The sequence below is a fragment of the Cervus canadensis genome, chromosome 20 (assembly GCF_019320065.1).
Source record: "Cervus canadensis isolate Bull #8, Minnesota chromosome 20, ASM1932006v1, whole genome shotgun sequence".
NCBI lineage: Eukaryota > Metazoa > Chordata > Mammalia > Artiodactyla > Cervidae > Cervus > Cervus canadensis.
In genome coordinates, this window is record NC_057405.1 from 1145445 (window position 1) to 1172372 (window position 26928).

The 26928-nt window shown below is 43.8% G+C and overlaps 1 protein-coding gene across 1 annotated transcript in view; it reads left to right on the forward strand.

Annotated features, from left to right (window-relative positions):
• The first annotated feature begins 5547 nt into the window (after positions 1–5547).
• The window catches only part of HTR1E (5-hydroxytryptamine receptor 1E), a 92663-nt gene continuing 71282 nt past the window's right edge, over positions 5548–26928 (forward strand). The window contains exon 1 of the mRNA XM_043439342.1: positions 5548–5659. The gene's annotated coding sequence lies outside the window, so the exon portion shown is untranslated. The remainder of the gene's footprint in view (positions 5660–26928) is intronic.

The window sequence follows — 26928 nt, forward strand, 5'->3', positions numbered from 1 at the left end:
GTGAGCTCAGTCAATGTGAGCAGCTCCCCACCACAACCTGATCCCTTCTCACCTCATCCCTACTTCCACAGTAGAGGTAGGAAGTTACAGGTAAGTGTCTCCTAGGGTCTTAGCTTTCTCTGTACTGGTGAGATGAACAATGGTACACAGTCCCTACCTTAAGAAGCTTCTAGGCTAGCTTCTAGTAGGAAAATGTGCACACTTGCTTCCTCAGACACTAAAGCAAGGTTCCAGCGTCCATGTGGAAAGCTCATGGGTGTGACCGGGATGTGTCTAGGGGTCAATGCATTGTTCATCATTCTCCCACACCCCACTGCTTCAACCACCTTCCTCCTACACACACACAGCCACCACCCCCACCTCCAGCTGTCACTCAAGCGGGATTAGATTCCCCTCTGAGTTCCCACAGATCCCTGGACTTCCCTATTTGCCCAACTATTACTAAGGACTGGATTTACTTCTTTGTGAATCAGTGAATGAAACTACATTCTTTAATGTATCCCCAGAAATTGGCTCAGGGGGTACAATGCTTGGAACAGGGTACTCATTCATCAACATGTTTGAATGAATAAATGTGATCAGTTGATTCCTTCATAATGACTTTTGAGCTCTCCCTACAAGTTGACCAATTTGTTATGTCATGGGCTCAGGGCGCCAACTCAGTCCTCACAGATGCTTTTTAAAATAACTTACAAGGAGTTCTCTATGTGAAATCAGTACGTGATTCACATACACCTACAATGTTAAAGCACTCACAGAGCCTCACGGAAATTCAAATGGGCAATCCACAAATTGAATTATCAGCTCCTAATTAGGCAGATGTTAACTTTCATTAAAACTGGTAAAATATATTCCAGAAGTTAATTAATAGCTTTGAAAATAACCATGAGCTTCACAAAGCTGAAATCTGCCAAAGCAGGGGTGTTCTGAGGTATGTTCAGCAGAGTTTCCAAGTGTAGGATATGTTTCCATAGTTGCCTACACTGCAATAATCAAAGAATAGATAAATTAACTTATCTAAAAAATTAAAAAATGGAATGAACTCAAATTTCCTTCATCTCCTGAAGGCCTCCAGAGTTGCCAGAGTAAGAAAGACCATGCCCTTACTTACTCCAGGGGTATCTAAAAACCTTTGCTTCTGTGAGTTCCTTTTTATAGATGAGGAAGGATTCTTTTTCTGTTTATTTTTACGTAACACCTCTATCATCAACCATATTTCAAAATGATGATTTGGATTCCTGCAGCCACTGTGGAAAACAGCATGCAAGTTTCTCAAAAAACTTAAACAGACCTACCATCTGACCCAGCAATTCCACTCCTGGATATATATCCAAACAAAAACAAAGCACCTAGAGCAGGACATCCTGGAGTGCAAAGTCAATGGACCTTAGAAAGCATCACTATGAACAAAGCTAGTGGAGGTGATGGGATTCCAGTTGAGCTATTTCAAATCCTAAAAGATAATGCTATGAAAGTGCTGCACTCAATATGCCAGCAAATTTTGGAAACTCAGCAGTGGCCACAGGACTGGAAAAGGTCAGTTTTCATTCCAATCCCAAAGACAGCCAATGCCAAAGAATGTTCAAACTACTGCACAATGACATGCATCTCACATGCTAGCAAAGTAGTGCTCAAAATTCTCCAAGCTAGGCTTCAACAGTACAAGAACTGAGAACTTCCAGATGTTCAAGCTGGATTCAGAAAAGGCAGACGAACCAGAGATCAAATTGCCAACATCTGCTGGATCACAGAAAAAGCAAGAGAATTCCCGAAAAATATCTACTACTGCATCATTAACTACACTAAAGCCTTTGACTGTGTGGATCACAACAAACTGTGGGAAATTCTTAAGAGATGGGAATACCAGACCACTTGACCTGCCTCCTGAGAAATCTGTCTGCAGGTCAAGAAGCAACAGTTAGAATCAAACACAGAACAACAGACTGGTTCCAAATTGGGAAAGGAGTATGTCAAAGCTGTATATTGTCATCCTGCTGATTTAATTTATATGCTGGGTTCAGTTCAATTCTATTCAGTCACTCAGTAATGTCCAACTCTTTGCAACCCCATGAACTACAGCACGCCAGGCTTCCCTGTCCATCACCAACTCCCAGAGCTTACTCAAACTCATGTCCATCCAGTGGGTGATGGACTCGGTGATGATGCAGTTGGTGATGATGTATCCAATTATCTCATACTCTGTAATACCCTTCTTCTCCTGCCTTCAGTCTTTCCCAGCATCAGATACATCATGTGAAATGCTAGACTGGACGACACACAAACTGGAATCAAGATTGCTGGGAGAAATATCAATAACCTCAGCTATGCAGATGATACCACCCTTACGACAGAAAGTGAAGAGGAACTAAAGAGCTTCTTGATGAAAGTGAAAGAGAAGATTGAAAAATCTGGCTTAAATCTTGACACTCAAATAATGAAGATCATGGCATCCAGGCCCATCACTTCATGGCAAATAGATGGGGAAACAGTGGAAACAGTGACAGACTTCATTTTCTTGGGCTCCAAAATCACTGCAGATGGTGACTGCAGCCCTGAAATAAAGAGATGCATGCTCCTTGGGAGAAAAGCTATGACCAACCTAGACAGCATATTAAGAAGCAGATACACTACTTTGCAACAAAGGTCCATCTAGTCAAAGCTATGTTTTTTCCAGTAGTCACGTATGGATGTGAGAGTTGGACTATAAAGAAAGTTGAACGCCAAAGAACTGATACTTTTGAACTGTGGTGTTGGAGAAGACTCTTGAGAGTCCCTTGGACAACAAGGAGATCAAACCAGTCCACCCTAAAGGAAATCAGTCCTGAATATTCATTGGAAGGACTGATGCTGAAGCTGAAACTTCAATACTTTGGCCACCTGATGTGAAGAAGCGACTCATTGGGAAAGACCTTGATGCTGGGAAGACTGAAGGCAAAGAGGAGGACAGAGGATGAGATGGTTGGATGGTATCACCAACTCAATGGACATGAGTTTGACCAGGCTCCAGGAGTTGGTCATGGACAGGGAAGCCTGGCGTGCCACAGTTCATGGGATTGCAAAGAGTTGGACACGGCTGAGCGCCTGGACTAAACTGAACTGCACTGAACTAAAAAAGATACGTGCACTCCAATGTTTACAGTAGCATTACTTATAACTTCCCGGTTATGAAAGCAACCTATGTGTTCATCAGCAGATGAATGGATGGAAACGATGTGGCACATATATACAATGGAACACTACTCAGCCATAAAATAGAATGAAATGTTGCCACTTGCAGCAACATAGATGGACGTGGAGGACATTGTGCTGAGTGAAATAAGTCACAGAGAAAGGCAGATATTGTATATATCACTGATATGTGGAATCTACAAAATACAACACATCAGTGAAAAACACAGAAAGAGGCAAACTCACAGATAAAGAGAACGACTGGATACCAGTGGGGACAGGTTACTAGTGGGGAGGGACCATACATTGGGGGAGAGGGGGAGGAGTTATTATGGGATTATATAAAATCACGTGTGTAAAATTTTTGAACATTGTAAAGCACTACAGGATTTAAAGAATCTTTCTAATACTGTATGATATCACTTGTATGTGGAATCTAAAAAAATACAACAAACTAGTGAATACAACAACAACAAAAAAGAAGCAGGCTCACAGACGCAGACAACAGCTAGTGGTTAGGGGAAGAGGGGCAGTGGCGATGCAGGGCTGGGGGAGCGGGACGTACAAATGACTGGGTATAACTGGGCTCAGGGATATGGTGTACAACATGGGAAATATAGCCAATAATTTGTAATACCTGCAAATGGAAAGCAACCTTTAAGAATTAAATAATTTTAAAAATTTAATAACGCAAAATATAAATAAAATCAAATTTTTAAAAAGAATCATTAAACTAAACAAGAAAAATGAAAAAAAAATTAATTTTTAAAATGATAACTTATAAACACTATCTTCTTTGGCAGAAAAAAAAAAAAATCCTTCCATTCAATCCTCCTATTAGGCTTTGGTCCACTTAAGCCCTTTCTCTTAGTTTAATAGGATTGACAAAAGCAAATCACAATTCAAGACTTCAGTTTACCAACTTTCCTTTCCCCTGTTCACCGAGATTCTCCTACCTATCCATCACCGAGTCCCAGCTGATCCTGAGAGGCACTCCAGAAGGCAGGAAGAAGGGTACACATGCTTGCTTTCTGAATTGAAGATAAGGATTTCATTTGTTTTAGAAATGCCAAGCTATTGGGGGTGAGGGGGGGGGGTGGGGGGGGGGGGAATCGCCTTCTCCATTTAGCCATGAGGTTACACACAAGAAAGATAAGCAGTAAGGCAAGTATTTCGGGAAACACAAGGGTTGTCTGCAGAAGTTCCAATATCCTTTCAACGTGAAGATTACAGCAAGCTGTCCACAAATCATACTGTCTATGTAAAATTCTCTTTCATTTCGTGGCTTCCTTGTCTCCTCTGCCATCTGCCAGGTTCAAATAATTTGATTTTACCCCTGAAATATGGGATCAACCTATATAAAGCCTCATGGGTTCAGAGCCACCCAGGCTCCAGACAGGAGGTAACCAACTAGCCCTGGGGAAGCTTCCTTCAGCAGCAGCACCAGGATTCTATCAAGTCCCTCCCAGGTAAATTTCTCTGGCCTTGCGGCAGGTAATTACTCCTGGAACATTGCAAAGATCACGACAGCTCCTGCCAACCCGAAAAGTCAGCTCCAACCCACTCCCTTCTCCTTTTCTTCTCTGCCCCTTCAACTTTTCCCCATCCCAGTTTGCCCCCACTGCTTCCCCACCCTCTTCTTCCCATCCTTCTCCTTAAAGCATCCTGCAGATGTTGACCGGAATTTTCCCCTTGAGGACATCTGAGTAATAATTCACCTCCAGAGGGTTTGCCTGGAGGAACCGCAGAGAGACAGTGTCCAAATCTGCCAACGCCTTTCTTTTCCTCTGCCTACCAACCCAGTCTGGCCACGGGAGGGGAGAACGGGGTCTGCCTCTCCTGGCACCCAGTAGCCGCCGCCAGCAAAGGGCGTAAGAGGCCGGACCCTCGCCCACTTCCCCCACCCCCACAGGCCAAGCTTATAGTGTGGCCAGCACTGCCCTCTAGCGTTGGCAAGTGGGAGCCCTGGGGCGCCATCAGCTCCAGAATTTCTCTTTTGCAGCCTAAGCAAGACCTGAAGCACCTCGGCGCTCCGAGCCCCTGGCTCTCCTCCACCACCACGCTCCGCCTTGCACGCCGGCCCACCTTTTCATCCCACCCACCGGGTTTTCGGTCCAAGGGTGTCCTGGAGGGCTGTAACCTACCGGTCGATTTAACAGACTGCCCCCTGCTCCTGCTCCTCCTCCTGGTCCTCCCAGCTCTCGCTCTCGCCGCCTCTCCCAGTCCCGGCGCCCAGAGCTGGCGGAGCACAGTGCCTGCCGCCCTGCGCGCCGCGCTCCCGGCCGGGTCTGCCGCAGCCCGGGGACACCGCGCTGGCAAAGGGCGCCCGGGGGGCCAGCGCAGCGGCTCGGCGCGCCCGGGAGCCGGTGCGGTGAGAAGCGGCGCTTTGGTAACGCTCGGGAGCAGAAAGAGCGGCTCGGAGTGAGACTTCTGGAAGCAGAGGACGCCCGGGCTCGCCCAGGGCGCGGCGGCTGCGCGCTCCGTCCACAAGGTGAGGGGAGCACGCCTTCCGAGACGCCCTCGGCTTCCCCTTGACCCCGGCCCCGGGCAGGGGCTCCGTCGCGGGCTGGCGGATTTCTGCCTGGTCTTTGGTTCAAAGGCGGCGGGGGTTGGGAGGGCAGCGACCGGGGTCGCCCGGGCACCGTGCCTGCCTCCAGACTTCTTTGCACGGGACACGGTTCTCGGTCAAACAATCCCCCAAATGTGTGAAACCTGAGTGTCGACATTGTGTCGAACTGTGCTTGGAGAATTTTATCCTACTTCCTTGCAAAAGGATTTGAGCAGCTTAAAAATTCAATAATTGTGGGAAAGGGGTGCTTGGAGGAAAACACTTGTATGGGAATTCCGCGGAGAGGGCTGGCTGCGGGGGCCGCGGGACCGCCGGGGAGCTGCAGAGCCCACGCTGATGGGAGCTTTGATGAGAAAGGACCGCGCGGATGCTCCCCGGCAGTCAGAAAATTAGGATGTGCTCTGTCCTGAGAGAGAAAATACCCGTGTGGGGGTGATGGGGCTGACTCATTTGCTTAAATTACCAAATACAGCTTGGAAGTGGAGACTGGGAAGTTTTGTCTTGAGCTACTTCCACCCAGTTCTGCAAGGTGAGAGACTGGCCCTCTACGTAGTGAAAACGAAGGGGAATTGAGGCTAAATGGAAGGGGCTCCTGCTCCTACCTCAAGATCAAACAGCTTCGCATTGTTAAAATATCATATACTTTTTTTATGTGTTTCCGTTTGCGTCCAGTTTGGGGTAGGACCTTGTATTCAACATAAGCCTGCTTATCCTTGGCTTAGAAGGAGGCAGAGGGTGTCGGTCTCCGAGGATGCTTCTTCCTAACCTTCCTTATTGTCCTTCCATACTTCCTGCATCAGATCTCTGGGTCTGGGAGGGAGTAATAGTCAAGTGGACTGGGGGAGGGGTGTTTTCCTAAATAGTTCAGGGTCCTCTTACCATTCTTATCTTTCTCCCAGCTCCACAGTAGTATATGTTCAGGTCTGAACTTGACATTGCTCCACAATATGTACTTACCGTAGTTTCTACACTCAGATGCAAAGTGCATGACCTTAAACACCCAAGGTGGACTTGTGAATCCAGGGTTTCCCTGAATTAACCCTGTTCCAGGGGCAGGAAGTAAGGGCCTGGGTCTGGTTCCCTGTGCAGTATCTTCCATGGAAAACACATTTGGAACACAGAGGAGATTATGAGCCAGCCTTTCTTCTCTTACTGGTGTACTTGTTTTCCTGCTGAATTAAATGAGGTGACCCTGTCTTCAACAAATATATGAATGGAGGTGTCTGAGGCCAACTTAGCAAATGCAGAAACTATATCTGCCTGTCTTTTTCCTCCATTCAGAACTTCAGCCCCCAGACCACAGAAATGTGAAAATGAAGCAGGCCTCCTAAATGGGAGGCCTAAAACTAAGTATTTTGCTGGTATTGTAGTATTGCTAAGTACTGCTAATATTGCTAAGTATTTTGCTTATTTCTAAAATTGCACAGCACCTCCACTGCTAACCATTTTTCTGCATAAAAGTGGGAGAAGTACTTCTGCCCAGGTATTTCATCGCTAGAGAGCTACACAGAGAAGTTCATTCAGATTCTGATTCATTGTTGTTGATCAAACTTAACTATTATGTCATCATCACCTGATGTGGGCTGTTGAAGCCCAAGGGTTGCTGCAGACCTCTGTATCGATTGAGACATCATGAAAGAGCTGAAAAGGAGCTCAAAAATAATGCAGCCAAGGCTCAGGTCCACAGAGTCTTGGCATAAACGCATGCCCAAACATTCCTTTAGGTGGTCATTGTTCCTTTTGGGAAGATTTCGAGGAATGATGACTTCACAGATTATTTTCACATTAAAAAGTGTTCAGAAATTGGTCATTTATGTCAACAAGCTGACAGACTTAAAATTCCATGTAAATCAACATAGAAAACTCAAGCTTTCCTTCTCTTCTCTTTTCCGGCCCATGGGAACTTTACACGGGGCGTATTCCCAGACCGGTGCTCCTGGCACTTTCTTCCCTTGGACTTTCGTTGAAACCTGAGCCACAGCCTCCTCTGCAACTGGTCCTGATGTCACTTTTGTTAACCTTTCTGGTATCTGTTCAAAACATCTGCTCACCATTTCTTCTTATTGATGCCTGGTCAGCATCAATCATGTAGATGCTGTTATATCCTTTTGAGGAAAATAACCAAGTCAGGACAAGTCAGAGATTCTCAGTGATGGTACCCAGGAAAAGACAAAAATCCAGGATACATCTCTAGCCCAGGTGACATTGCACTGCTTCCATTTCCTGCTATTTGATGAGATACAGTGCAGTGAGCTGTATCACCAACAGCACTTTGTCCCCATCTATCTCAAGCACCTCCTCACTGACATTTTAACAGCCCCCTCCATCACCACCAAGACCTCCCAAGGCTCAGATAGAAAGCAGAAAGCCTCAGGCCCTGACTTGCTGGGTTGATGTTGTTGTTTAGTCACTAAGTCATGTCCAACTCTTTTGTGACCCCCTGGATTTTAGCCCGCCAGACTCCTCCATCCATGGGATTTCCCAAGCGAGAATACTGGAACGGATTGCCATTTCCTTCTCCAGGGGACTCTTCCCAACCCAGGGATTGAAGCTGGATCTCCTGTATTGGCAGGCAGATTCCTTACCACTGAACCACCAGGGAAGCCTCTGACCTGCTCGGCTATCTTGACACTAACCAGGCATCTGATCTCACCTTTATACATGGGCTGATTTGTCATTTTTCTGTAGTCCTTCTTGGAATTTTATTTCTATACTATCCTTTAAAGGTACAAGATCATAGTCTAATATTTTTATAGAGAGGGGACATCTCTATTTCTGAAGGCTTATTTACATGAGAAAGCAAGGTTGAGGCTACTCAAGATGTGAATTTCAACCAAATAAGGATTTACTGTTCATACCACATGTTTTCAAGGTCATCTCAAGACAAAGGTGAATCTGGGCCTCTTATGCTTTATGCTCCTTTTTACTCCACCACCCACATTTTTATGTGTGGGAAATTATATGAACATGAATTTCAGGGAAACACTGAAGATGAAAATGCTATAAGGGTAGGGAGGGGTATAGATGACTGGATAGGGAAGAGAAAAGGGGGGATGGGCAGTGGCTCTTTAGAGCATCCGACTTCGCCCCTGAGTTATTTTCTAAAAGTACTGGGGGTCCTGAAACGTGGGGCCAGTCATCCTTCCAAAATCTTGTCTTCCTAGGAATGAAAAGATCTTTCATCAACATATCCCATCACCTTGTCATAATTTGGTGTTCATCTCCCCATTTTGTGGATTAGGAAACTGAGAACCAGAATTTATACAGATCATTCAGTCAATTACCACATCCTAGCTCACAATAAATTGGCAAAAATCTTTGAAAATTCTAAACCAGTTTGATTCTGACTTATTTTTCATTTTTCATTTATTTTTTTGTTTGTTTCATCCACTGGTTCGCTATGGTCGTTGTGCTAATAGATTTTAGTGCTTCTAGTTCTGAAAAATGCACATCAGCAGAGGAATATTCTAATAGATTTGTTGTTAGAGCTGTCTCCCGGTGACCAGTTCTCAATACATGCAGCTGTAGGATTAGGAAGACAAAATCCTTTGGAAGAAGCTATGAAATCCAGTCCTTCAACACATGAATCATTTTATGTTGTAAGAGGAATGAGCATCTTAAGATTCAAGTTATCAGTACAGACCAGATGAAAGGTCTTTTATGAAATCTGGCTTGAGAAGGAAAGCATTTTTATAGTGAGAAGGTAATATTTTGAAAAATAGCAACCAATAGCAGCAGCAGCAGTTTGAAAGCTCTCAGATCCTTCTAACAACCCCATCTACCTAAAGTGACCAGGTGAAGTAAAACCAGACCCTGGAAAATGTCTCTCCTTATCTGCAGCCATTTTTTAATCCCTTTATCATAGTGGCATGGTGATGTTGCCAAAGAAAGCATCTGACTTAAACATGAAAAAATGGGTTTGGTTGGGACAGCTTGCCCAAGAATGTCAAATTTGTGTCAAGATCTGTATTCTTGGGAATCAAAGACAAGTCAGAGTACCTTTTTGGAGTAAAGTCCACTGAATGGATAATGAGAGTCATAGGCAATACCTTCCAGAAAATGACTTCAGCAACAATATTCTAATAATGTGCAGAGTTTTCATAAGTCCATTCATAGATGGTAGAAGGGAGAGAGGGGAAAGGAACTATCAGGAGTATCTGCTATGCTTCAGGAACTGTGCTATGAACTGCACATATATCCTTTTATTCAATGCTAACAAAGGCACTGCAGGGTAAGCATTATCAACCCCACAATTCATTCATTCATCTAAAAACTGCATTTGTCATCCAACTGCCAGACCTACTGTCCTTTTCAGGAAGCTGCAAAAATCCAGAGTGAGTAAAGTGAACAAGGGGAACCGCTAGAGAGAAGGTCTGAAAACTGCGCTGACCATGGAGGGGATCCAATGAATTTGGACTTGACTCTGTAGGCCTGTGGGGATCATTACAGGATTTTTAAATGAATTTATTATGAATAATATATATACAAAAAGTGTACGAATCGTAAGCATAAAGCTCAGTGACCTTTCTCAAAGTAAACATACCCAGGTAACTAACCGCCACCAAGATAAGAAACAGAACATCCCCATTACACAAATCCCCTTTCTGTCCCCGCCCCGTCACTCCTTCACCCTCCTCCCTAAATGAAGCCACTACCTGCCTTCCAGCTTCATAGATTATTTTAAGCTTTATAGACACATAAATCCCACAGGATGATTTCTTTTGCGATTTGGCTCAGTCTTACACTTGTGAGATTCATTCTCATGGATGGTGATAGCAGTATCTTGGTTACCTGTGGTTGAAATTGCATTGTATTATATGAATGCCCTGATGCTGGGAAAGACTGAAGGCAAAAGGAGAAGAGGGCAGCGAAGGATAAGACGGTTGGATAGCATCACCAACTCAGTGGACGTGAGTCTGGGCAAACTCCGAGAGAGGGTGAAGGACAGGGAAGGACTGCGTGCTGCAGTCCATGGGGTCACAGAGTCAAACGCGACTTAGCGACTGACCAACGATAACCCTGGTTTGATTAATTATTCTACCATTAATGGGCATTTGAGTTGTTTCCAGGTTTCTAAACCTGGTGAATCGTGTTTCTTCTCACCAAGGCTGAGAACACAGGAGAAGAATGAGTAAGAGTGCATTTCTTGTCTCTCGGAAGATTAAAAGAATTGCCCAGACCTGAGCTTCTGCCTCAAATACTTTCTCCCCCAGCTCACCCATGTCCCTTCCTCCTGCCCCAGCACCCCTCACACCCAGAATTGTAATGAGTAGTCACCTAAAAGGGAACATGAGCTGCTTCATATTTCCTGAACTGGTGACCTATGAATCACATGCTTTTTTCCCTTTAATTTTACCTCCTTTCAGCAGCACAGTTACAAAAAAAGGAAGGAGATGATGATGAATCAGCTAAAACTTTCTTTTACCTTTTACATTGCAAGACAGAATTCAGAGCAAGAGAATGGAAATAAAGGAAACAGAATGCAGAGAGCCTAGTCTTGTTCTGGTAGGTTTAGGGAGACCGACCCAGTTAACAAAATGCAGAGAGATGCCAACACTTTCTAGAAGACTAACACTCTCTGGCAATGCAGTTGGACCACGGATGGAGCATGTGCCGTACTCTGCATCGCTAGGGGCACGTCCTAGGCGGGGTTCTCCGAGAAACGCCCCCTAAGATGGGGCTTAGGGTATAGGATGTGTGTCAGGGAATGCCTGGGGGAAACACACCAGAGGAAGGCCAGGAAGCAGGATGAGGCAAGAGGAGAAGTTGAACTGCAGTGCGGGCCCCTGGGTGGGGTGGGAGTGGGGGTGTCTGAGCATTCTAGAATGATCTATTAGAATTGTCCCAAGCTGGGTCGTAGGAGTCAGGCTTCCCAACTCTCCTTCCAGCAGCAACCAAGAGTGGCTGCCCTGAGAAGGGCCCAACTCAGCTGTCTGCAGTGAGGTCATTCCTGAAAGGCTGACCACTCAAGCCTGCCCTGGCCCAAACCCAGCATCCAGGTCACAAGCCCTTTCTTTTTTTAATTTTTACAAGATTTTTTATTGGAGTATAGTTGATTTGCAGTGTTGTGTTAGTTTCAGATGTACAGCAAGGTGAATCAGTTACACATATACACACATCCACTCTTCCTTAGATTCTGTTCCCATTTAGGGCATATGGAGCATTGAGTAGGGTCCCCTGTGTGAGCGTGCTAAGTCACTGTAGTCGTGTCCGATTTTCTCTGACTCCAGGGACTGTAGCCCGCCAGGCTTCTCTGTCCATGGGCGTCTCCAGGCAAGAATACTGGAGTGGTTCGCCATTTCCTTCTCCAGAGGATCTTCCTGACCCAGGGATCAAACCCGCATCTTTTATGTCTCCTGCATTGGCAGATGGGTTCCTTACCACTAGCGCCAATTATCTATTTTATATATAGTAGTATATACACGTCCATCCCGATCTCCCAATGTATCCCACCCCCCGACCCCTTACCCCCCAGTAACCATAAATTTGTTCTCTACATCTGTAACTTTGTTTTGTAGGTAAGCTCATTTGTACCCTGCTTTAGATCCCACATATAAGCAGCATCTCATGGTATTTTTCTCTCTCAGCCTGACTTGACTGCGCTCAGTATGACAATCTCCAGGTCCTACATGTTGCTGCAAATGTACAAAAGCCCTTTCTCAAAGGAGGGATCTGGACAGCGTGTGTCTGTATCCATTTCAGGATATTTTTTATATGGACTCTACCTATAGAGGGTTAAATGAGATAATTTTCCAGGTCCCTTCTCACTGTGAATTCTGCATTGACCTTTTTCATTATACCCAGGCTTCTAAGCCACTGAAGAACTTCCAAAGTGTTGTAACTAATTTGCCACTTTGCCTCTCAGCTCTCCTCCCCACCATATTGGCAAGTAAATATGTCACTTAAACCACTCAAAGCAGATGGGTGGCCAGATTCCTGTAATATAAAGTTCTCCCCTTGACGCAGAAAGAAGGTGGGGAGTGTGTACTGTCAACTTTCAGATGATCGTAAAGCAGCTGTGTGTGTGCATGCGTGTGTGTGCATAATGGTGCTACCTGTATTTAATGCTTGAGAAAGACGTCGCTATAACTGCTCCTTTGTCACTGGACCTGTATGATGAAAATACAATGGAAAAATCACCCATGAGAACCTCTGCTTACTGTCTTCCTGTTCAACTCAGTAGCATGCTATGCTGTGAAGGGGTTTTGACGTACATCGTTGAGAAGGCGCTGGCTGACACTTAGCAGCCCGAACAACCTCTCAGAGCAGATTCTGCTGGGAAATCCCTGCTCCCACACCGGACGCGCAGCCCCTGAGCTGGACACTCTGCCTCCGACCTTGTGATGTGTTCCATCTTTGCCTTCAATGCCAAGACTGCTGCTCTCAGTTTTCCCACGGCTGTGTTTAGTGAATTCCTGGCAAGAGCCTCTCCCTGGCACGTTTTTGACCAGAAAGGGCAGAATTACAGTCTGCATCCATCCCAGCTCCTTTCCTGGGTGCTATTTGCTTTTCTTCCCTCAGGTTGGTCTCCTTTCAAAAATAGTTTTAGTGTCTGCAAAAGCATCCTGATAAAGAAACAGTCTGTTAAGAAAATGTTAATAGATTTTCTGGCCTCTGTTGCATTCGTTTTCTCTAACATTCTTACTGCAGTTCTCCAGTTTGCTTTTCTTGATGGCAATCTGATGCCTCCTCCTCCCTTACTACCTCCAATAATTTCTTGGACTACTTTAGACTTCAGTTGTCCCGTCGCTGACATGAGAATGACCCTTCCTGCCTCAGACACCTAGTGCGGGGAGAAAAGAAAGGGCAGTGTAACACAGGCTGTGAAGAGAGGGAGGTCTTCTTACAATTCCTGTTTGCACCATGATTCCTGTAGGGGGCGTTGTGGACATAGTCTTGGCCTAAATCTGGGGGAGGGTGTGGCGCTGGCCTTGTAGAAAGTAAAGCGTGGTGGATTTCTGACCGAATTCCAGGGCACAGAACCCGTGGGCGAGAATGTTTCCTCTCGGGAACAGCACTGAAGCGCGTATATTACTGTGTGTGAAGCCGATCGCCAGTCCAAGTTCAGTGCATGAAGCAGGGCACTCACAGCCGGCGCTCTGGGACAACCCAGAGGGATGGGGAGGGGAGGGAGGTGGGACGGGGTTGGGGTGGGGGACGCATGTACACCCGTGGCTGATTCATGTCGATGTATGGCGAAACCACCACAATATTGGAAAGCAATTAGCCTCCAATTAAAATAGATAAATTAATTTTTAAAAAAAGAATGTTTCCTCTCTGGACTTCACAAATGGCCCACTGAGGCAGGAACTGTCCTTCTCATGTTAGACCCCACGCATAAGTGATATCACACAGTATTTCTCTTTCTCTGACTTATTTCACTTAGCGTAATGCCCTCCAAGGCCATCCATGCGTGCATGCTAAGAAGCTTCAGTTGTGTCTGACTCTTTGGGACCCCATGGACTGTAGCCCACCAGGCGCCTCTGCCCATGGGATTCTACAGGACAGAATACTGGAGTGGGTGGCCATGCCCTCCTCCAGGGGATCTTCCCGACCCAGGGATCGAACTCATGTCTCCTGCGGCTTCTGCATTGCAGGCGGATTCTTCACCGCTGAGCCACCAGCGAAGCCCCAAAGCCCATCCATGTTGCCACAAATGGCAAAACGGTTTTATTGGCTGACTGCTCCTCCCTTGTGCATTGATACCACATCTTCATCCAGTCATCTGCCGATGGACACTTAGCTTGCTTCTATATCTTGGCAATTGTAAATAATGCTGCTATGAGCATTGGGGTGCATGTATCTTTTTTTTCATTTTTTTTCCATATATATACTCAGAAGTGCAATTGCTGGGTCATATGGTAGTTCTATTTTTGATTTTTTAAGAAACCCTCATACTGTTTTACACAGTGGCTACACTGGTTTAAATTCCTACTTGCAGTTTGTATGATGGTTCCCTTTTCTTCACTTTCTCACCAATATTTGTTTTTTGAGCTCTTTTTGACGATAAGTCGCTTGCATCTTAAAAGTTTATTTCATGGTGCAGATTTTAATGTTGAACTCTGCCCTCCTCAAGGAAATGGTTATCACCTGACGTGAGAGTTGCACATTTACTACTCTGTAAATACTCACCTACCATATAGTCCAGAATAGTTTAAGTAAAAATTCAAGGAAAGAAGCAGGGTTTCCTATTTCATTACGTTTTCATTTGAACTGTTTTAACTTTCAGATCAGTCTGTTGCTCTGAAGCTAATTCAGTTCCTTACAAAGATGCTTTTTAAAAAATCAAGTATTAAATATGCCATTTAATTAGCTATTAGCAAATAAATTCGCACATGCATTTATATTGGCGAGCATGTTTTATTTCATAGATTCTAAACTGATAGAGTCATGTAATCTCCTCACCCTTTCTGTGACCTGATAAGCCTGTTTCTAAGGCCATCTGAGGCCTTACCTGATGTCCAAGGCATTGGAAGACCAAAATGTGCTGAGCCCAGGGCTTAGTGGCTTAAATATAAATGAAGCGTTTTACCAAGAAGGCAGGAAAAATTGCTCTGGAGGAAACAGAAGGCTCAGAGCTCATGAGACGTGTTTAGTCTTTCAGCTGGGTGGCAGAGGCCGTGCTCCTGGTACGCGGATGGGGCAGTCTTCCCAGCACACCCAGGGCAATTTGTGGTTGTCGTCGTTCAGTCGCTCAGTCGTGTCCAACTCTTTGCAACCCCGTGGACTGCGGCACACCAGGCTCCTCTGTCCTCCACTGTCTCCCGAAGTTTGCTCCAATTCATGTCCATCGAGTCCGTGATGCCATCCAACCATCTCATCCTCTGTTGCTGGCTTCTTCTCCTGCCCTCAGTCTTTCCCGGCTTCAGGGCCTTTTCCAGTGAGTCGCCTTTTCGTATTAGGTAGCCAGAGTCTGGAGAAGGCAATGGCACCCCACTCCAGTACTCTTGCCCTGAAAATCCCATGGACGGAGGAGCCTGGTGGGCTGCAGTCCATGGGGTCGTGAAGAGTCAGACATGACTGAGCAACTTCACTTTCACTTTTCACTTTTATGCACTGGAGAAGGAAATGGCAACCCACTCCAGGGTTCTTGCCTGGAGAATCCCAGGGACGGGGTCGCACAGAGTCGGACACGACTGAAGTGACTCAGCAGCAGCAGCAGCCAGAGTCTTGAAGCTTCAGCTTCAGCATCAGCCTTTGCAGTGAACACTCAGGACTGATCTCCTTTAGGATGGACTGGTTGGATCTCCTTGCAGCCCAAGGGACTTCCAAGAGTCTTTTCTAACACCACAGTTGAAAAGCATCAGTTCTTTGGTGCCCAGCCTTCTTTGTGGTCCAGCTCTCACATGCATACATGACCACTGGAGAAACCGTAGCTTTGACTGAACAGACCTCTGTCAGCAAAAGTGACGTCTCTGCTTTTTAACCTGCTGTCTCAGTTTGTCAGAGGTTTTCTTCCAAGGAACAAGTGTCTTTTAATTCCATGACTGCAGTCACGTCATTGTCCACAATGATTTTGGAGCTCAAGAAAACAAGATCTGTTACTGTTTCCACTTTTCCCCATCTATTTGCCCTGAAGTGATGGGACCAGATGCCGTGATCTTAGTTTTTTAATGTTGACTTTTAAACCAGCTTTTTCACTCTCCTCTTTCACTTTTATCAAGAGGCTCTTTAGGTAGTCTTCACTTTCTGCCATTGGAGTGGTGTCATCTGCATATCAGAGGTTGTTGATATTTCTCCCAGCAAACATTAGCATGTATTTAATGAATAATTTATGATTCACACAGTATTATAAAATATAGTAGTAAGAAACCAAAATATTATTATATTTTATTTATTTTAGTGAATACTTTATAGTTCACAGCTTTTTATTATTGCATATTACTGTTATTAATATATATTAAAATATGTGGTATTTGTAGCATATAGTTTGCCAGTGTAGTAGAAATTAGCATGAATCTAAGGGTGAGGATGCATGGAGCAAAGACAGAGGACCTGGATTAATGTCTCAGCCTTCTGGCTTCTAAGCTTCATGGTCTATCGTCATTGCTGGTGGTGGTAGTTTAGTCACTAAGTCACGTCCAACTCTTTGCAACCCCAAGAACTGTAGCCCACCAGGCTCCTCTGTCCATGGGACTATCCAGGCAAGAATACTGGAGTGGGTTGCTATGTTCTCCTCCAGAGGATCTTCCCGACCCAGGGGTCAAACCTGCGTCTCCCCACATCTCCTGCACTGTGGATGGATTCTTTACCACTGAGCCACCAGGGAAGCCCTTATCATCATTACCAGAGGACAATAATACCCTGCCAACTTAGCCTTTTTCTAGAAAAGTTTCTCAAATCAGCGTGTGCTGTAGGGATTCATCCTCTCCATGATCACCTGTGTTGAGTCAAACTGCATCTTGTCTTCCTCCTAGGGAGTAATTCAGCATGGAACTCAAGCTCTGGAGCTCAGCAAGCCGGGTTCAGGTCCCAGCTCAGCCACTTATTAACTCTTTGCTTTGGGGGAAATTACTTAGCTCTTTAAATCTTAATGTCCTCATTTGTTAGGGCTGGCATAATAGACCTACTTCATAGGACTACTATGGGAATTTAAAATATGTGTTAATTATCCACTGTAGCAAAACAAATTACCCCAAACCTAATGGCTTAAAACAACAGACTTTGACTTATGTCAGGTTTTATGTGAATGAGGAATCTGGGCATGGCTCAGCTGGGTCTTCTGGTTCAGGTTTCTCAGAAGGCTGCAATCAAAGTGTCAGTCAGGTCTATAGACATCTCACGGCACAACTGAAGCAAGATCCACTTTCAGACTCACTCATGTAACTTTTGGCAAGCCTCAGATCCTGTCTGGCTGGAGACTTAGGTTCAGGATTACATGCACCTCTCAACAGGGCTATTATCAGCACAGCTTACTTCTCCCACGTGTTGCAGCTTGCTTTCCCCAAAGCGAGGGCTGAGAGTGAAAGATTCCAGGATGGAAGTCGCACTCTTTTTATAACCTAATTTCAGAAGTGTGATTCCATCACTTGGGCTGCATTCTCTTCATTACAGACAAGACACGAGCCCCAGCCTATATCAGGGGAGGGAGCTACACGGGGGCATGAGTGTCAGGAGGCACAGATCGCTGGGCCCTCTTAGGCTGCCGGCCACAATATGAGGACATATGCAAAGCTGTTTGATGAGGACTCAGGTCAGTATAAACTGCTGAGACAGCCGCACAGTACTGTTCTTGTAGCTCAGCTGGTAAAGAATCCGCCTGCAATGCAGGAGACCTGGGTTCAGTCCCTGGGTGGGGAAGATCCCGTGGAGGAGGGCATGGCAACCCACTCCAGTATTCTTGCCTGGAGAACCCCATGGACAGAGGAGCCTGGGGGGCTACGGTCCATGGGATTGCAAAGAGTCGGACACAACCGAGTGACTAAGCACAGCACAGTACTGTTCTTAGACTGAACTTAGAATGAGTGTGGTCTATTATAATATATGTAAAAGAAATTTGTAAAATGTAAATATCCATGTAAAATCAAGGTTTGATTAGCTTTATAATGTTGACAGTCTAGTTCCAGATTATAGATGGTGATATAAAAATAGCAAATCGAGGAGTAAGTGGTCTGAATTCTACACCTTTCTCTGTGAATGACCTTGGAATAACCATTTATTTATTTCATGCCTTAGTTCTCTTATAAGAGCAATACTAGTAATAGCCTTGCCAGGATAAAATGTAATAGTATATATATTGATAAAATTATGCTCAAACCTAAAGAAGATGAGCAATGATGACAATGCTGATGGTGATGATAATGATGACAACAAGTGTGAAGATGATGATACAGTTCAGCTGCTGCTTCTTGGTCCTGTGTTGACAGTTCAGCTGAGCAGATGTGACTTTTATCAGTTATGTTTTAAGTGTATGTATAAAATCCGGCTGCTCCCAATTTTTACAGTAATTTTATATGGCTTAATCTTATCCTGCTTTGCTTACGAGATAGGCTGCACTGAAAAGTGGATGCAAATAGAGTTTTTGGAATCTGACCTGCAAGTCAAATGCACAGAAAGGGGTTCCATATATCTAGGGAATATGTCATGCAAAGATGGGCACAATAAAGGACAGAAATGGTATGGACCTAACAGAAGCAGAAGATACTAAGAAGAGGTGGCAAGAATACACAGAACTGTACAAAAAAGATCTTCATGACCCAGATAACCACAATGGTGTAATCACCAACCTAGAGCCAGACATTCTGGATTGCAAAGTCAAGTGGGCCTTAGGAAGCATCACTATGAAAAAAGCTAGTGGAGGTGATGGAATTCCAGTTGAACTATATCAAATCCTAAAAGATGATGCTGTGAAAGTGCTGCACTCAATATGCCAGCAAATTTGGAAAACTCAGCAGTGGCCACAGGACTGGAAAAGGTCAGTTTTCATTCCAATCCCAAAGAAAGGCAATGCCAAAGAATGCTCAAACTACCACACAATTGCACTCATCTCACACACTAGCAAAGTAATGCTCAAAATTCTCCAATTCAGGTTTCAACAGTACATGAACCGTGAACTTCCAGATGTCCAAGCTGGATTTAGAAAAGGCAGAGGAACCAGAGACGAATTGCCAACATCTGCTGGATCATTGAAAAAGCAAGAGAATTCCAGAAAAACATCTACTTTTGCTTTATTGACTATGCCAAAGTCTTTGACTGTGTAGATCACAACAAACTGTGGAAAATTCTTCAAGAGTTGGGAATACCAGATCACCTTACCCGCCTCCTGAGAAATCTGTACGCAGGTCAAGAAGCAACAGTTAGAACTGGACATGGAACAACAGACTGGTACAAATCGGTAAAGGAGTACCTCAAAGCTATGTATTGTCACCCTGCTTATTTAACTTTTATGCAGAGTACATCATGAGAAATGCTGGGCTGGAAGAAGCACAAGCTGGAATCAAGATTGCTGGGAGAAATACCAATAACCTCAGATATGCAGATAACGCCACACTTATGGCAGAAAGTGAAGAAGAACTAAAGAGCCTCTTGATGAAAGTGAAAAAAGAGAGTGAAAATGTTGGCTTAAAACTCAACATTCAGAAAACTAAGATCATGGTATCTAGTCCCATCACTTCATGGTAAATAGATGAGGAAACAATGGAAACAGTGACAGACTTTACTTTGGGGGCGCCAAAATCATTGCAGATGGTGACTGAAGCCATGAAATTAAAAGATACTTGCTCTTTGGAAGAAAAGTTATGACCTCCTAGACAGCATATTAAAAAGCAGAGGCATTACTTTGCCAACAAAGGTCCGTCTAGCCAAGGCTATGGTTTTTCCAGTGGTCATGTATGGATCTGAGAGTTGGACTATAAAGAAAGCTGAGCACTGAAGAATTGACACTTTTGAACTGTGGGGTTGGAGAAGACTCTTGAGAGTCCCTTGGACTGCAAGGAGATCCAACCAGTCCATCCTAAAGGAGGTCAGTCCTGGGTGTTCATTGGGAGGACTGATGCTGAAGCTGAAACTCCAATACCTTGGCCACCTGATGTGAAGAGCTGACTCATTGGAAAAGACCCTGATGCTGAGAGGGATTGAAGGTGGGAGGAGAAGAGGACAACAGAGAATGAGATGATTGGATGGCATCACCGACTCAGTGGACATGAGTTTGAGTAAGGTCCGGGAGTTTGTGATGGACAGGGAGGCCTGGCGTGCTGCTGTCCATGAGGTCACAAAGAGTCAGACACGACTGAGCTGCTGAACTGAACTCAGCTGAGTTTACAGTGCAAGTGTAATGTAATTAGTATTTTTGCAATAGAAAGGATTATATTTCTCTAATTAGCTTAGTTTCTGACATATGTCAAGTACTATAGATTGGGCACATCTGGAAAAGTGCTGTGTGTTTTTTGTATCCATTAACTTTTCCAGTTAACATTATATCTTTAATATCAATAGTTTCATTTATAATTAAATAATGTTTTAAACATCTCTTCTAATAAGTATATAATATATTGTAGGATATTCTTGTAACATTTAACCAATCATTACTACAGAGTTTTAGATTGTCACTTTTTAATACTATAAAATTATAGTGTGAAGTTATATAAATTTAATACTATAACATATATATTACATATATATATAACATATATAGTGTGTGAAATCTTTTACTTAAATCGTTGCCTTTTATTATTCTGGTCATTTTAGTAAGCGATCTGTAGCAGAGGAGTTCTTGTAGTCACTACGTAGAAAATGAGATTGGGTAATTTCATTATGGATAGGACTATCATACATAGCATAGCCTTTTCTTTCCCTTCCTCCCCTCCTTTGGCAGAAATTTGTAGCCTTTTAGTGCTGGAAATTGCCAAAGCAGCAGCCTAATTGGAGTGGCGTCTGTCTTTTTATCCGTCCCCAGCATCCATCCTCCTTATTCTGATTTTTCTTGAAGAACCACTCCTCTTTACAAATCTCCATTTGTATGACCCGCTCAGATCGAACTGAACGTACCCTTGATTCCGAGAGTTACACATAACCCAGACCAGTCACAGCATCCTGCACTTCTAGCCCCTGTGATTGGTTCAGGGATGCCCTGTGATCCAGGACAGACCAATCAGAACCAGTGAAACTCAGGTCACAGGTCTACCGGTGCCGCCAAAACCCCTGCATCCACTGTGCAGATTTGAGGATTTATGCCTCGAACTGCATAAACTGCTGGGATCTGATATAAAGGCAAAGAGCCCTAAAGATAACATCTTACATGGTGGAAAGAAGAGATGAGAAAGATTCCTGATTTACTTTTTGACTTTCTTGATCCAGCTGTGCCTGAATCTCTCTTGGACATTAAAATCTCCCAAGCAGTTTCCCCCCGCCCCACCTTTTGTTTTTCTTTTGCATGAACCAGTTAAAGAGGCTTTGTGTCATGTGTGTTTGAAAGGATTCTCACTAATCCAGGGATCTTACACTCTCAACTGATGGAGAGGAGTTGTGATTAAAATAGTATAAATTCATACTTTATACATTTTTGAGTTGTGGTAAGAAGATTTCGGAGCTTAATTGTACATCCATCTCGGGAAAGGTCATGAACACAACCTTCCCCGTCACCTCAGCTTCAATGAGAAGAATGGAGAGTTAGGTGTATTAATATGTGAAAAGTGCTTAGCGCTCTGCCTGGCGCCTCCTCAGTGCCGGATAACTGTGCCCCTGCTGCTGCCGATGTTAATCTGAAAGCAGAAAGTGAAACAGGGGAGTTAGGTGACCTGTTTCACTCAGAGCTTACTGGCCAACCTAAAATTCAAACATAGGTCTTCTCTCTTCTCCACTCAGTTAACCGTGTCATCATCTTTACAGCAGAGATTTAAGCACTAAGCTTTGAGAGGGTTTTGTGTATGTATTTGAATACTTCTGTCAAAGCATTGGAAGGAAATCTAGGATCCACAAAATAGCTTCATGTTACTAGCAGTGACCAGACCCTACCATTAGGACTGTAGGTTTTAATCTATAACTGGATATCTTTTATTAAAATAAATTTAATTAAATGTATTTAATTGTAAATATATTTCTAATTATAGTTTTATATTTGATAATATATTTGTAATGTACGTGATTATTATTTAGTTATACATATATTTAGTTAAAATTAGAATGCATTTTATTGTAATTTCTGTTACAAGTGACTGAAAAGGGAATACTTGCTCCTTTTCCCGACTTTTTATTTCTTAATAAAATATGTGTGTGTGTGCGCTCAGTAGTGTCTGACTGTGCAACCCCATGGACAATATGTAGCCCAACAGGCTCCTCTGTCCTTGGAATTTTCCAGGCAAGAACGCTGGGGTGGATTGCCATTACCTCCTGGAGGAGATCTTCCCAACCCAGGGATGGAACCTGGATCTCTTGAGTCCCCTGCATTGACAGGCAGATTCTTTACCCCTGTGCCACCTGGGAAGCCCCTAAATAGAATACACTTTCCCACTAAACCAGTTGCTCCAGCAGAATGCCCTCAGTTAGCAGGCCCCCACTACTACTGCGCGCTGGGGGAGTGTGTTTGCTGGGAAGGCAGCTAGTCTCTCCCAAATGTAAATCAGATTTCATCATGTCTGGCTCAGAGAGAACGCGGCATGTGGCAAACAAATACACAGCTGCCTGGTGAATTTCTCCACCGAGAATTAGTCTAATACCTAAATGCACAATGAATAAAACATTTTCTAAATAAGACTATTACATTCAAATTCCTTGTCACCATTAAATATTAAGAGTCAGGTCACTCCCTTGAATTATAACAAAATCCTACTCTCCTCCTTGAAAAAAGTCCGTATTACCTAGCATTTATTGTCACACTATTCAAATATGGGCTGCCTTTTAAATTTTATTATTAATTTTTTTTTCAGACAACTACACTGCCTGTTATTAAAATATAAATTCTCCTTTGAGTGGAGAACTTCTCTGTAAAGGCCTCACAAAGTTCTTTTTTTTTCTTATTTTTTAAACACTTCTCTTTATTTGGCCATACCTCAAGGCATGTGGGGCTTCCCTGGTGGCTCAGTGGAGAGGGAAGTGGGAGGGGGGATCGGGATGGGGAATACACGTAAATCCATGGCTGATTCATGTCAGTGTATGACAAAAACCACTACAATATTGTAAAGTAATTAGCCTCCAACTAATAAAAATAAATGAAAAAAAAAAAAAATCCACCTGCAATGCAGCAGATGCAAGGATGCAGGTTCAATTTCTGGGTTGGGAAGATCCCCAGGAGTAGGAAATGGCAACCTGCTCCAGTGTTCTTGCCTGGAAAAACCTGTGGACAGAGGAACCTGGTGGGCTACAACCCATGGGATCTCACAAAGAGTCCGACACCCCTAAGCATACACACGTGCTCACATGCGCGCGCGCACACACACACACACACACAGCTCTGAGCACAGTACAGGCTGTAGATCGCCCTCAAAAACAATGCGAGCTGCTTTGTTTTTGATTCCAAAATATACAGAATTATCTTTGTAACCATGGGAAAATTATTAAAACTTCCTGGGCTTCACTTTTGTCATCTTTACAAGTAAATTGGATCAGATTCAATAGAAAATGACTTTCAGGTTTCAAATGCTGTGACAGTGTCCATAGGGATGGGGTGAATCCCAAATCTCTGACGGTGTCCGTGTTGGGGGAACTTCTGCAAATCTGTCCTTCCACAGTGAAATCAAGCATCACCCCTTCTCAACAAGGTTCACCATGGATTTTTCCACATCCAGTGGTCAGATTTTCTAGCACTTGTTTGGGAAGGGGAGTGACTCACTCATTGCAGGACTTTCCTCATCATGACAACTTTAATAGTATTATCGACTCTCAAATTCCATAACAAATTTTTTCTTTTTTTAAGATTATCTTATTATTCTTATTGTTATTTATGTTATTTTTTTTTTTTTACCATGCTGTGCGGAATGTGGGATCTTAGTTCCCCAACCAGGGATCAAACCTGTGCCTTCTGCATTGAAAATGCAGAGTCTTAATCACTGGACCTCCAGGGAAGTCCCCAGCATTCCATCCTGAATCTTTATTATAATCAAAGGGCTGCATGATGTAGATAGCACAGATAAAACTGACCAATTCAAGGTTTAGCTTGGTTAACGAGGCTCACTAATACAGATTATTCCCTCCCAGTTGTTTTGGGGGGGTGGTGTTAAGCACACTGTCTAGTCATCTTCAGTGATTAAGCTAACCTGAAAATCTATCAGCCCTTAACTTTGTACTTCATCAACACAGCCTTTGAAGTGTTTTTTTCCTTCTCATGAATAGCTTTTAACTTTTTTCTTTTTTTTTTGCCTAAGCTCCAAATTAAGAAATTAAATAGTGTTACTTTCAAAGTAGACTTATGAGACCATTCACACATCGTCATTAAATCTAAACTGATGAGTATTTTTCTCTCTAAATGATGCTACTTGTAGAACTAGTGGTATTTCCTGTATGCATTACTGTAGCTATATTGATTTGTGAACTCCAGAAAGAATCACCACTAGGAGAAAAGACAGGCTAGAAGCGCGTTAGTTGTTAAGCAGATATAACATTTTAAACTGTGTTTACGTTCACAGTATGTGTTTTTGTAAACTGGTATTTATGCTCATTTTCCAAAAATGAATTGTAGATTGATGCAGGATATACTCACAACTCGATTTACTGGAAGGAAAAAAACCAATAGATATAAATACACCCTATGAGATTAAAAAATGTCTTTCTTCCAATAATATAAATAGGCAAAAATGCAGATAAGAGTGTCACTGGGCTTTAAGTGGCACACACAGTATTTTTGAATCCCAGATCGACTACTGGCATAAATTATTGTTTAGTCACTGAGTCGTGTCCGACTCTTGCGACCCCGTGAGCTGGAGCCCATCAGGCTCCTCTGTCCATGGGATTTTCCAGGCAATACTGGAGTGGGTTGCCATGTCCATCTCCAACTAGCATAAGTACCAGAAAATAAAATAGAAACTAGATACAGCTAGGCACTGGCAAATATCCTTTCATGTTATTGTTAAGAGATGTAAATAACTGCCTCTTTATTGGTGTGAATTTTCCTTATTTGAGGCTTTCTTGATTACAAATAACAGATTCCCACTTCAAATTAGCTTAATCATGAAGGGAATTTATTAGAAGATGCTAGACTATAATATGGTGAAACCCCAGATCCAGAACTAGCTGTTAGGAGGTTATCCAACACCTGGAATGCAATGTATTTATGTCTCTCTTTCTCTCCCTCCTCCACCCCTTCCCTCCTCTCCTCTCTCCAGATTGACTGTTAATGCTTCTGCAGGCACGTAGGGAAATGTAGTTGTTCTGCAGCTTCCTAGCTTAAATGTCCAGATTTGGACAACTCAGAGAGAAAACCAGTAAACCTCTCTCACTCATGGGCTCAGGTTTTTAGGAGAAACTGATTGGCCCAGCTTTAGTTAAGTGTGTTGTTTTGTTATTTAGTTGCTAAGTCATGTCTGAATCTTGCCACCCCATGGACTGTAGCCCGCCAGGCTCCATGGGATTTCCCAGCCAAAAATACTGGAGTCACCATTTTCTTCTCCAGGGGATCTTCCCAACGGAGGGATCAGACCCACGTCCCTTACATCTCTTGTGTTAGCAAGTAGATTCTTTACCACTGAGCCACCAGGGAAGCCCAGTTAAGTGTGTGCCCTTGGCCTAATCAACAATGGCCAGGGAGTGAGGCTCTGGAAATGCAAACATGGTTACTGGGAATCTAGTCCTAGCAGGAGGAGAACAGTATGCAGAAAATAGAGGATATGGGTTGTATAGCGATACTCCCCCCAAAAGGTGTGTATTCTGCCTTTTGACTGGCATGCATACACACACACACGCACACACACACACACACACATTCTCTCTTCCTTATTATGAGGTCTCCCTGCAATACATGATTTAAAACATCTTCCATTGGACTAGCCCACTCTCTTCCTGAGGGGAGATAATCCAATCAGTCGTCTCCAGCAACCGAAACCAAAAACGTCATCAATGGGCCCCTCTCCCCAAAGTGAATGATTTTCTGATCAGCCCATCCTCCCTCTAAACAGGACTCCATTTTGTTCAGACTATGCTCTTTTACATCGTTCAATTCAGTGGTTAGATGAAAAAGTTAGAAAGCAGTCAGAACCGCACACCACCCCCACTTAGGAAAAGGTACAGGAAGCAAAAATCTTCAAGGCAACGCCATCCATTGGTTGCGGGTCACAGACTGTATTGCATCTCAGGAAAAAGATGATCAAAGGGAAGGCTAACAGTGTCTATGGGCATCTGTTTGTCTTGTGGTAGGTTCCTTGCTTAGTTAGCTGCTTTAGTAAAACATAATTACAAATGAGGGGTTTCTTTCTGCACACTGTCCTGAGTGACTCAGCCAATCAGTTCTTCAGTCTCTCTGTAGCCTCTTCTATTGTTACAATTTCTCTCTTATTCAAGATTCTTTGGGGTGAAAGTGAAAACATACACAGACACAAAAACACACAGCTTAGGGGGAAGATGTTAGAAATTTATTGGAAGGATAAAGGATGTGTCAGGTAGCTTTTACCACATAACAAATAACCCCAAAAATTAAAGACATAAAACCACAGCCCTGAGGACTTCCTTGGTGGTCCAGTGGTTAAAAATCCATCTTCCTATGCAGGGGACCCAGGTTTGATCCCCGGTCAGGGAACTAAGATCCCACATGCCTCGGGGCAGCTAAG